At 32.5% G+C, this 12,357-nt stretch overlaps 1 long non-coding RNA gene across 1 annotated transcript in view; it reads left to right on the forward strand.

The window, feature by feature from the left end:
- Window positions 1-7,777, forward strand: part of LOC130542875 (uncharacterized) — a 33,812-nt gene extending 26,035 nt beyond the window's left edge. Inside the window, exon 5 of the long non-coding RNA XR_008957749.1 lies at window positions 6,401-7,777. This is a non-coding gene — a long non-coding RNA (uncharacterized LOC130542875). The remainder of the gene's footprint in view (window positions 1-6,400) is intronic.
- The last annotated feature ends 4,580 nt before the right edge of the window (window positions 7,778-12,357 follow it).

Here is a 12,357-nt window from a genome sequence, read left to right on the forward strand (position 1 = left end):
TGGTTTGGATTTGTATTTCCCTAATGCCAAGTGATATGAGAGCATTTTTTCATGTGTCTGTTGGCCATTTGGATGTCTTCTTTGGAGAAATGTCTGTTCATGTCTTCTGCCAATTTCTTGACTGGATTATTTGCTTTTTGGGTGTTGAGTTTGAAAAAATCTTTATAGATCTTGGATACTAGCCCTTTATATGATATGTCATTTGCAAATGTCTTCGCCCATTCCACAGGCTGCCTCTTAGTTTTGCTGACTGTTTCCTTTGCTGTGCAGAAGCTTTTTATCTTGATGAAGTCCCAACAGTTGATTTTTACTTTTGTTTCCCTTGCCTTTGGAGATGTGTCTAGAAAGAATTGCTGCAGCCGAGGTCGAAGAGGTTGCTGCCTGTGTTCTCACCAAGATAGTAGTCAATAGGATCCAACAGTACATTAAAAGGATTATTCACCACAACCAAGTGTGATTTATTCCTGGGCTTTAAGGTGGTTCAATATCCACAAATTAATCTATGTGATACATCATATTAATAAAATAAAGGACAAGAACCATACGATCCTCTCAACTGATACAGAAAAAGCATCTGACAAAATACAGCATCCTTTCTTGATTAAAACTCTCCACCATGTAGGGACAGAGGATACATACCTTGATATCATAAAAGCCATATATGAAAAGCCCACAGTGAATATCATTCTCAATGGGAATAACTGAAAGCATTTCCCCTAAGGTCAGGAACATGACAGGGATATCCACTCTCACCACTGTTGTTCAACATAGTACTAGAAGCTCGAACCTCAGTAATCAGACAATAAAAAGAAATAAAAAACATTCAAATTGGCAAAGAACAATTCAAACTCTCACTCTTCACCAATGACATGATACTCTATGTGGAAAACTCAAAAGACTCAACCCCAAAATTGCTAGAACTCATATAGAAATTCAGCCACGTGGCAGGATATAAAGTCAATGCACAGATATCAGTTGCATTTTTATACACTAACAATGAGAAAAAAGAAAGAAAAATTAAGGAATGAATTACAGTTGCACCAAAAATCATAAGATACCTAGGAATAAACCTAACCAAAGAGGTAAAGGATCTGTCCTCTAAAAACTATAGAACACTTATGAAAGAAATTGAAGAAGACACAAAGAATGGTAAACATCCCATGCTCATGGACTGGAAGAACAATTATTGTGAAAATGTCTATGCTACTCAGAGCAATCTACACGTTCAATGCAAAATACCATCGACATTTTTCACAGAGCTGGAACAAATAATCCTTAAATTTGTATGGAGCCAGAAAAGACCCCAACTACTCAAAGGAATGTTGAAAAGAAAAACAAAACTGGTAGCATCACAATGCTGGACTTCAAGCTCTATTCCAAAGATGTAATCATCAAGACAGTATGGTGCTGGCACAAAAACAGACACAGAAATCAGTGAAACAGAATAGAAAACCCAGAAATGGACCCTTGACTTAATGGTCAACTAATCTTCAACAAAGCAGTAAAGAATATCCAGTAGAACAAAGACGATCTCTTCAAGAAATGGTGTTGGGAAAATTGGATGGCCACATGTAGAAGAATATAGATAGCTTATAAAAGAGTATTCCCACCTCCTCTTTATCATACTTGTAACATTTTATTATTTATTTCATTTATCCATATGCTGTAGTTACCAAATATGTTACTATTATTACTTAGAACAATTACCTATTAGATCAATTAAGAATAAGAAAACAAATGATTTATTTTGCTTTCATTTATTTGTTAAAACTTTCTTATACTATGTAGATCCAAATTTCTGACCTATACTATTTTCCTTCTCCTTGTAGAAGTTATTTTAGCATTTCCTCAGGGTAGGGGTGCTAGCAATAAATTTCCTCAGTTTTTGTTTGACTGAGGGCGTCTTTATATTTCCTTTACTATCGAAGAATAATTTAAGTGGATATAGAATTCTAGATTGTTTATTTTTCCTTTATTCCTTGAAATATTTTATTCCACTTCTTGATTACATGGTTTCTGATAAGAATTCTGATGTAACTATCATTATGTATATTTTATGCTAATTTTTCCCTCTGAATTTTTTCAAGATTTTCTACATCCGTTCATGATTAAAATTCTCTAGAAAATATGTATATAAAGAATTTTTTGCAACACAACTAAGGCCATTTATACCTACTCCGACCACTTTTATTTAACATAGTAGTGGAAATCCTAGCCAGAGCAACTAGGCAAGTAAAATAAATAAAAGTTATCCAAATTGGAAAGAAAAAAGTGAAATTATGTCTATCTGCAGATGCTATGATAATATAAATGTATAAAACCCTCAAGATTTAACAACAAAAAACTACTAGAACTAATAAAATAAATCAGTACAGTTTCAGGATACAAAATCTACATAAGAAAAATCAATGGCATTCTTATACATTAACAGTTTATTATACAAAAAGGAAATCAGAAAGACAATCTCATTTATAATAGCATCACGAAAAGAAAATAGGGATAAACTTAACCAAAGTTAAAAGCTTGTACACCAAAAACCGTAAAACATTGATAAAAGAAATTTAAAAAGACACAGGTTAATGGAAAGATAACCCACGTTCATGGAGTGAAAGAATTAATATTGTTAAAATGTCCATTGTACTTCAAGTGGTCTACAGGTTTAATGAAATCCCCATCAAAATCTCAATGGCATTCTTTAGAGAAATAAAAAAAAAAATATCCGAAAATTCATATGGAACAAAAGATCACAAAAGATCACAAAGAATCAAAACAATCTTGAGAAGAATAAAGCTGGAGGCATCACACTTCATTGTGGGGATTCACAGTGCCTGGATAGATAAAATCTGACTTGCATATGCCTCCCTGGAGGAGACTAACTGAAAAGCAAAGGAGAAGTGCCCGGAACACTGGGTGTCCTTTTAAGTTTCTTGGATGAAAGTGGCCAGATTCTTACTGCAGCTCAAGGTTCTCATCTAGGAAGTAAATGTTTAAATTCTGAAGAAAAACAGGCACCTGTGGTGGTCCTGTACTTCATGAACTCCTTGCCTTGCATGAAGGTCACAAGCACTGCTTGCTCCCATCACACTCTGCCCCATATATTACTGTCCTGATCATTAAAGCTACACACTCCTTCTCGTTTTGGTCTTGCGTTTGGTGTACTGATAAAACTCACAATAAAAATGGAGACAAAGCTTGGCTCAGGGCCTTTCGCCACTAGAGCGTCTGGTTCCCAGGCCCTTTCCTTTCTCCTAGGTGTCTGTTGTAAATTTTCATTTGCCATCTCCGGGTTTGCTGGCCAAACCCCACACTTCATGATTTCAAAATTTATTATGAAGTTATAGTAATTAAAACAGTGTAGTACTAGCATAAGGACAGACACATAGACCAATAAAACAGAATAGTGAGCCCAGAAGTAAACCCATATATATAAAGTCATTGATCTTCGACAGAGTGTCAAGAATGCACAATAAAGAAAAGACAGTCTCTTCGAAAAATGGCATAGGGTAAGCTGGAGATACACATGCAAAAGAATGAAACTGAATGCTTATCTTAAACTCTATAGAAAAAAAAAAAACTAAAAATGGAGTGCAGACTTAAACATAAGACCTAAAACCATAAAACTACTGAAAGAGAACATAAGAAAAATCTTGATATTGTTTCGGCAATGATATCTTGGATGACACCAAAACACAAGAAACAAAAATGTAAATATGTAATTGGGACTATATCAAACTAAAAAGCTTCTGCAGAGCAAAGGAAACAATCAAGAAAGTGATAAGACAACCTAGAGAACAGGAGAAAATATTTGCAAACCATCTGTTTGATAAGGGGTAAATATCTAAAATATATAAGGAACCCATACAACTCAGCTGTCAAAAAACAAATAACTTGATTTAAAAATGGGCAGAGGTCCTGAATAGACATTTCTCCAAAGAATGCACACATTGTACAATGTGTATATGTAAAGGTATTCAATATCAGTAATCATCAGGAAACTGCAAATCATAATAATAACACTACTTCATACCTCTTAGGATGCCTATTATAAAAAGAGAAGATAACAAGTGTTTGTGAGAATATGAAGAAAAGGGAACCTTGGTGAACTGTTGATGGGGATGCAAATTGGTGCAATGCTTGGAAAACAGTATGGAGGGTCTTCAAAAAATTAGAAATAGAACCACCATATGATCTAGCAATCCCACTCTTGGGTATTTATCCAAAGGAAATGAAATCAGAATTTTTTTTTAAGATTTTATTTGTTTATTTGAGAGAGAGAGACAGAGAGAGAGAGCACGCACAAGCAGGGGGAGGGGTGGAGGGAGAGGGAGAGGCAGACTCCCCACTGAGCAGGGAGCCCACCAAGGCTCTGAAATCAGATCTTGAAGGCATATCTGGACTTTCATTTTTATTGCTGCATTATTCACATTAGCCATGATATGGTAAAAATTTAAATGTTCATCACCAGAAAAAATGTATAAAGAAAATGTGGTGTCTGTGTGGAATATTATTCAGCCATAAAAATGGAGAAAATCCTGTACTTTGCTACAATGTAGATGAACCTAGAGGACATTATGCTGAGTGAAATAAGCCAGACATGGAAAGACAAATACTGCATGATCTCACTTCATGTGTAATCTAAAATAGTCTCAGAGAATCAGAGAGTAAAATGCTATTTGTCAGGGGCTGTAAGATGGAAAAATGGTAAGACATTGGTCAAAGCAGACAAAGTTTGGGTTATACATGATGAATAAATTCTGGAGATCTAACGTACTGCACTGACATTTGATAAGAGGGTAGATTTTGAGCATTCTCACCAAGAAAAAAGGGAAGAGAAGGGGAGGGGAGAGGGGAAAGGAGGGGGAAGGAAGGTGAAGGGAGGGGAACAAGAGGGACGGAAAGGAAAGGACAGGAAAGGACAGGACAGGAAAAAAAGGAAAAGAAAAGGGAAAAGAAAAGAAAGAGGGAGGGAGGGAAGGAGGAAAGAAGAAGGAGAGAGCAAAGGAAAAAAAAGAAAAAGTAACGTAAGGTGATGGATATGTAAATTAACTTGATTTTGGTGGTCATTTCATAATGTATACATATGTGAAAACATCAAGTTGTACACTTTAAAATACATACAATATTTTGGTCAATTTTTCTTCAATAAATTCACACCACCTCCTAAATCTAAATATGAAAAAGGCATAGAAAATTATAGAGTATCTCTATAGCTGTAAAGTTAAATAAAAATTATTTATAAATAGGGTATCATATCTCTCCTATAAAATAAGGACTGATAAATTGGATCTGTTCAAATTTAAAATATCTTTACTTTTAAGAAAATGAGATCATAAACTGCATCTTAACATTATTTCACATAGTAGTAAATTAATTTAAGATTTTCCTGAAGAAGAGAGTAAGCTCAATATATTCAGAGATTAACTAATACATCTGTTTATGGACTGTGACAGTGAAAAAAATAGCTATGTAAAAATAACTACAGTTTTTTTTTTGGCATTTAGTAATTTTTTAATCTATTTATTTATTCACTTATTTTTACAATTATCAAAAGTAACTGATTTGATCTAGAATCAGGAGTCTTAATAATAATACCAGGTAGTTTTCAAATCTTTTGACTGTGAAATTTGTTCCTGTATACTAATGTGAATTTCTAAAACTATGGCATTCTGAAGGAATTTCTATATAAACCATTCCAGATAAGTAATCTTTACCCAAATCCATAAGCAAAATTCAAATTTGTACTTAGATTTTGAGTAAAACTATATTCCCATTCACAAAAAATCATCATATTAACAGTGGTCTAACTTTTCCTTTTAGACCACCTCCAAAAATTCCTTTAGATTTTCTAAAGAAAAATAAACTATATTTTCAAGATGGAGAAAATCACCGTTTGGTTAGCGTATTTACATTTTCTAAGTATTTATAGTACACTCCGCTATTGTTTTTTGATTCTTCTGTGGTTTGGCACTCATTCCAAAAATTATTATATACCTATATGTATACCAAACAATATCAAATATGTGGATTTCTACAATACATAGACCCAAGTTGTTTCCCTGTATTTTTTCCCCCTACACCCTTCCTATTAACTTTTTTGTTGATCTGACCTTCCAGACCCTTTTTATGTTTGAGCTCTTCCCACTCAGGACAGTGTCCCATCTTTGCGAGGAAGAACTCTTATTGAAATTTTATAGCTTATTCCCAATGCTGTGAAACCCCTGCAATCTCTGTTCATCCATTTAACTTTTGCTGCACTCTGAGTTTAGAATGGAGTACATATAACTTGTGATTTTTAGTGCGTCAATTATACTTAAATTAAAAAAAAATAAAATTGTGATTTTTAGTTTTCTTTGACATCTATTTATGCTTTTGTTGTCCCCATGTCTCTCTGTCTTGTTAGGAAGAGAAGAGATTTGGATCTAGGAACCCATTATGCTCTAGAATTGATTTCACACATGAAGTCTGGATTGGATCCATTCCTGTACAAGTCAAATGGTGTAAGAGAGGTTGTGACAACCTGCGCTGGGACGTTGATGACAAATAGAATAGAGGACTCTACTGAAAATAAGTTTTGCCCCCCCTGTGAAGGTGGAGACCTGTGACTAACTCTAAGTGAGCAGAAGTGAACATACATGAACATTTTAGGAAACAATAAGAAGTAGAAGTGAGCATTTAAGAGGAAATGGTAATTAAATAACAAAAAACATTTTTAAAAAAATCTTTTATCCATATATTCATAGTTCAATTCTTAATTACTGTAACTATAATACAGGTCTTCATAAATGGTGGAATATGTTTTGTCTATCAATGGGATTTATCCCCCAAATGCAAGGACTGGTTAATACTGGAAATTATATTTATTATACAGCTGAACTTTGAATAACACAGGGTTGAACTGCATGTTCCATTTTTTCTTCTTTTCAATAAATGTAGTACAGTACTATAAAGGTATTTTCTCTGCTTTATGACTTTATTAATACTGTTTTGTTTTCTCTAGCTTACTTTATTGTAAGACTATAGTATATAATACATATTACATACAAAATATGTATTAATTGACTATGTTATCAGTAAAGCTTCCCATTAACAGTAGGCTATTAGTAGTTAAATTTTGAGGGAGTCAAAATATGTGGATATTTGAATGCACAGGGTTGAGTGACCCTAACCCTTGTTGTTGTTTAAGGGTCAACTGTATTAATGGAGCCAAAGAAGAAAAGGCATATTCCTATTAATAAATCCTGAAAGAGTCTTTGGTCACAATTCAAATCCATTTCAGAGGAAACTTTTCAATGAATTAAAATTGAATGATTATTTAATATTCCTTAAAGCAGAATCACATTAAATGGGATGATACTTTCTCTACTGTGTTTAAAAAAACACAAACAAACAAAAAAAAAAACAAAAGAAAAACCCCATAAATTATGGTTCCTATTATTAAACATTATATTGGAAGCATTAGCCAATGCAATGAGATAAAATCAGCTGCTAGAGGCATAAATATTAAAAAAGGAAGCAAAGCTATCTGCATTTGTAGATGACAAAATAATTTAAAGAATCACTTGAAGAGTAAATATGAAGTCAATAAAACTTTATCCCTTTGAGGAAGGCTTAGGAAGTAGGGTAGAAGGGACAGGACCACTAGAAAAATCTTCTAACGTATATGTTCTTATGTGAATTTCAATGTAGATTATGTAAATTGCTTTCCCATTTTCATTTAAAAATGTTAACTACAAAAGAAATGATAACGTAAATTTCAAATAAACTGAAACAAATGACATTAACTGTGCATTACTTTGGTTCCATAACCATAATGAGGAATGAATAATTTCAAATGGCTTAATACACTAAATTTTGATTACATGTCAAAAGTGGAAAATGTGAAAATGTAAAGAAGTATAGACCTCTGACCCAGCAGTTTGATCTTGTTGGTCATACCCTTCCAGAAGCTGTTTTAGAGCAGCAGAGCTCTCACTTCCTTGGATCCCTGGTGTGCTAGACTTCTCCTTATCACAGCTTTTTGGATCCATGTAGTCATTTCTGTGTAGGTGAACCAAGACTTGAGCAACTTTCTTATAACCAGCTGAATAATTCAATGCTATATATATATATATATATATTATTTCTTTTTTCTTTTTTTTTTTTCTTTCTGAGTTGAGAAGAAAAAGTGGGAAACATCTGAAACACTCCAACCTCCTTGGAGAAATGACAGAATCTAGATTTGGGGCAGAAAATGAATCAAGTGAGTTTGGGAAAACTTGTTCCAGGAAGCAAAACTAATGAGGGCTTGTCAATATCATAAAAGGAGCACGTTTAAAGGTCTCACACTGTTTAATTAGTGCAAATTTTATATTAAAAATGATGCAACTGAATGAAATACATTGAATATTCAAAAAAGTCCATGAGTATACGTATAATAATACTACAAAAGAAAGTTGTAAATCTAATTTTCCAATATTGAAGTAGTGTTTACATCAACTTCTTACTCTGAAAGTTGGGAAATAATAAGAATATGGTAAGTCTTTATCTTGCCTTTTACAAAAAATTTTACTAGATGGCAATCAAATAGCCCCAGATAATGAATCAAAAGTATTTTTCACAGAGGAATGACATCTACAGATGTAGAAAAAGAGTATAAGATTTAAGCATAGTTTCACCATAATAACTTTTGTGAAAAGGGAAAGCAGACTTAAAAACAAACAAGCAAATAAAAAACTATGCTGATATATTATTTGTAGAAACCATTTTTTTGTTGTATGTATTTTGAAAAATATATTTTCCAATTTATTTTCATCTACCTCAAATTTGTAATACAGAAATGATTTGCTAAATATGTTCAGTGTTTATTTTTTAATCATTCATCTGTGGCTCTCAAATGGATTTAATCTGGGATAAGGATGTAAGCCAAAACAAGCAAAGCACCACTTGACTCACAGAGATAAACAAATGAATCTGTGGTTATCAGAATATGCATGTGTTTTAATAAACTCGCAGAAAATGAAAGTTTAAAATTTAATATGGTTTATGTATGTTACAAAAACAAAGCTGAACATAATGCAAATATTTTCCAGCTTGCTACGTTAAAATAGAAATAATATATATATTAATACTCATTTCTATTTAACTGAAATCATGCTGACTAAAAAGTATACTCATGCTAAAATAAATAACAGTGTTAATCTAATCATTCATTTAATCTTCATCTAATTTAGATTTGAAACATTTAAACTAAAAGCTTATAAATATCAAGGGAAGCCATGCTCACATTTTGTCATACTTTGGAAAAGATTCTTGGTAGTTTAGGAAGGCTATAAAAAGTAAGAGTTATCACAAGTTATCAGAGTAGAATGGATGCCATTAAAGATAAATGGGCTTGTATGCCTTTTCCTAGATGAGACACTAGGGCTAAGCATATTGGTTTAAATACTAAATATGCTGGGGGATGTTTTCCTTGTTAGAAAATACACCCAACATGATCATATAGTAAATATCTTATTACATTTAATAGGCTTATGTCAACTTCTACATTACTATTACTTAATTATATTTGCAAATCACAATAAAATGTTCTTTCATTTGTATTAAATCCATTTGTAACATCAATGCTATTTTATTTTTAGAAGTTACTACTGATTCTAAAAATCTCACCAAATATTCAGACAACAAAAAAGTTGGTGAAATTTCCTATGAACTTTCAGGAGGGATTCTACATCAATAATTAAGCAACACCTGCAAGGTACTGTGTTGCCAGGAAAAGATGGTTGTAAAATCAGAGTAAAAGATGTAGATAAATAAAAGACTTATTTTTTAAATGAAAATATGATTGAAAGATAGTTAATCTTAAGCTCCTTTAGCTACTTAAGATCATTATACACTGATACCAAAATAAATTTAATTAAAAGGTGTTTGCTTTTGAATAAAAATTAAGAAAGAAAAAAGAAACAAAACAAAACAAAAAACAGCTTTATTTACCAGTCTGGTACAAAAAATAACAAAGCTTCACATGAAATTTCACAATGAAACTAAGTTGCCAAAGGCATCTGGTGCAAAATTTCTCCCACAACTTCACCAGCTGCCTAACAGTATATAATTATTTTAGGGCATTTGATACATCTGCCATTTCATGTTACTACAACCGAAGGCAGCAATACATAGCCCAAGCAGATGCATTTCATAGGAACTGTATAACAGCAAAGGGGAGCAACAATGTATACAAGATATGCCAAATATGTTTTGTTAAGGAAAAGAATAATGTGGTCTTAAAGTAAAATGACTGGCTGACCTAGAATAACAAAGAGTAATACGGAGGAGAAAATATAAATAGATATGAAAAGCTGCAGAAGGTTTGTGAAATAGGAATTTTTTTCTTATGGTCAAAACTAGCAGTTTGGGGGTAAAATTCATATTCATTTATTTTGTATGATTTAAAAAGGATTTTTAAAAAGAAACTTCAGAAATGATAGCATACTGATATAAAACTATAATACGATTTTCTGTATGTTAAAATGGCCTATTTTTCTTGGATTATTGGTCTTCTCTTAATACATGGTTTAAGTGGCTTTTCTTTACCTTTTGAGTTAATGTCCTTAAAGTCAAAGGTTGTGTGTCTTAACAGAAAAATTTTCTGTGCTTCATGTTGGCTTATCCAGTCTTGATTATTTAAGAGAAGCAAGTCTCACTTTTAAAAGAGCTAAGGGTTTTTTTTTAATACCATGTCCTCCTATATCTAGTTTTTTATTTTTTATTTTTTATTTTTTTATTTTTTTTGATTTTTTATTATATTATGTTAGTCACCATACAGTATATCCCCGGTTTCTGATTATATCTAGTTTTTTAAATACTTTTATTTTAAATAGTCTAGTATTGTTTCTCAACCACCCATAATTCAATTTAGCCAAGTGTTCAAATCTGCTGACAACTTTTGACATTTTGCCTTCTCCAAAGAAAACTGGCCTTACACAAAAGAAAACTTTTTTTTTTTAAACATATAGTGTTATACTAGTTTCAGGTGTATAATACAGTGATTCAACAATTCTATACATTACTCAGTGCTCATTATTAGTGTACTTTTTATTCCCCATCACCTATATCACCCCCCACCCCGACCTCCCCTCTGGTAACCATCAGTTTGTTCTCTACAGTTACGAGTCTGTTTCTTGGTCTCTCTCTCTCTCTCTTTTTTTTTTTTTTCTTTTCCTTTGCTTGTTTATTTTGTTTCTTAAATTCCACATGAGTGACATAATATGGTATTTGTCTTTCTCTGACTGACTTATTTTGCTTAGAGTTATATTCTTTAGCTCCATTCATGTCCTTGCAAATGACTTACATCATTCTTTTTACAGTTGAATAATATTCCACTGCATTTATTTATCATTTCTTTGTCCATTCATCTAATGATGGGCACTTGGGGTGCTTCCATAATTTGGCTATTGTAAATGCTGCTATAAACATAAGAGGGAATGTATCCTATATCCCTTTGAATTAGTGCTTTTTATGTTTTTTGGTAAATACCCAGTAGTGTGATTACTGCATCATAGGGTAGTTTTATTTTTAACTTTTTTGAGGAATCTTCATAATGTTTTCCAGAGTGGCTGCACCAGTTTGAATTCCCACCAACAGTGCAAGAGGGTTCTTTGTCCTGTTCCACCAGCACTTGTTTTTTCTTGTGTTTTTTATTTTAGCGATTCTGACTGGTGTGAGGTTCTAACTCATGGTAGTTTTGATCTGCATTTCCCTGATGATGAGTGATATTGATCATCTTTTCATGTGTCTGTTGGCCATCTTTATGTCTTTGTAGAAATGTCTGTTCATGTTTTCAGCCAATTTTTCATTTGGATTATTTGTCCTTTGGGTGTTGAGGTTTATAAGTTGTTAATATATTTTGGATATTAATTCTTTATCAATATGTCCTTTGCAAATATCTTCTCCAATTTAGTGGTTTCCTTTCAATTTTGTTGATAGTTTGCTTTGCTTTGTAGAAGTTTTTTTTTTTTTTTTAATTTTGAAATAGTTCCAATAGTTTATTTTTGCTTTTATTTTCTTTGCCTCAGACGACATATCTAGAAAAATGCTGCTACAGCCAAGTCAGAGAAATTACTGCCTGTGCTCTCTTCTAGGATTTTTGTGATTTCAGTTCTCACATTTAGGTCTGTAATTCATCCTGAGTTCACTTTTGTGTATGGTGAAAAAAGTAGTGCAGAATTATTCTTTTGAATGTTGCTATCCAATTTTCCCAACATCATTTGCTGAAGAGACTCTCTTTTTCCTATTGGATGTTCTTTCCTGCTTTGTCAAAGATTAATTGACCACTTAATCATGGGTTTATTTCTGGGTTTTCTATTCTGTTCTGTTGATCTATCT

Source organism: Ursus arctos, unplaced genomic scaffold, assembly GCF_023065955.2.
Source record: "Ursus arctos isolate Adak ecotype North America unplaced genomic scaffold, UrsArc2.0 scaffold_10, whole genome shotgun sequence".
NCBI classification, from domain to species: domain Eukaryota; kingdom Metazoa; phylum Chordata; class Mammalia; order Carnivora; family Ursidae; genus Ursus; species Ursus arctos.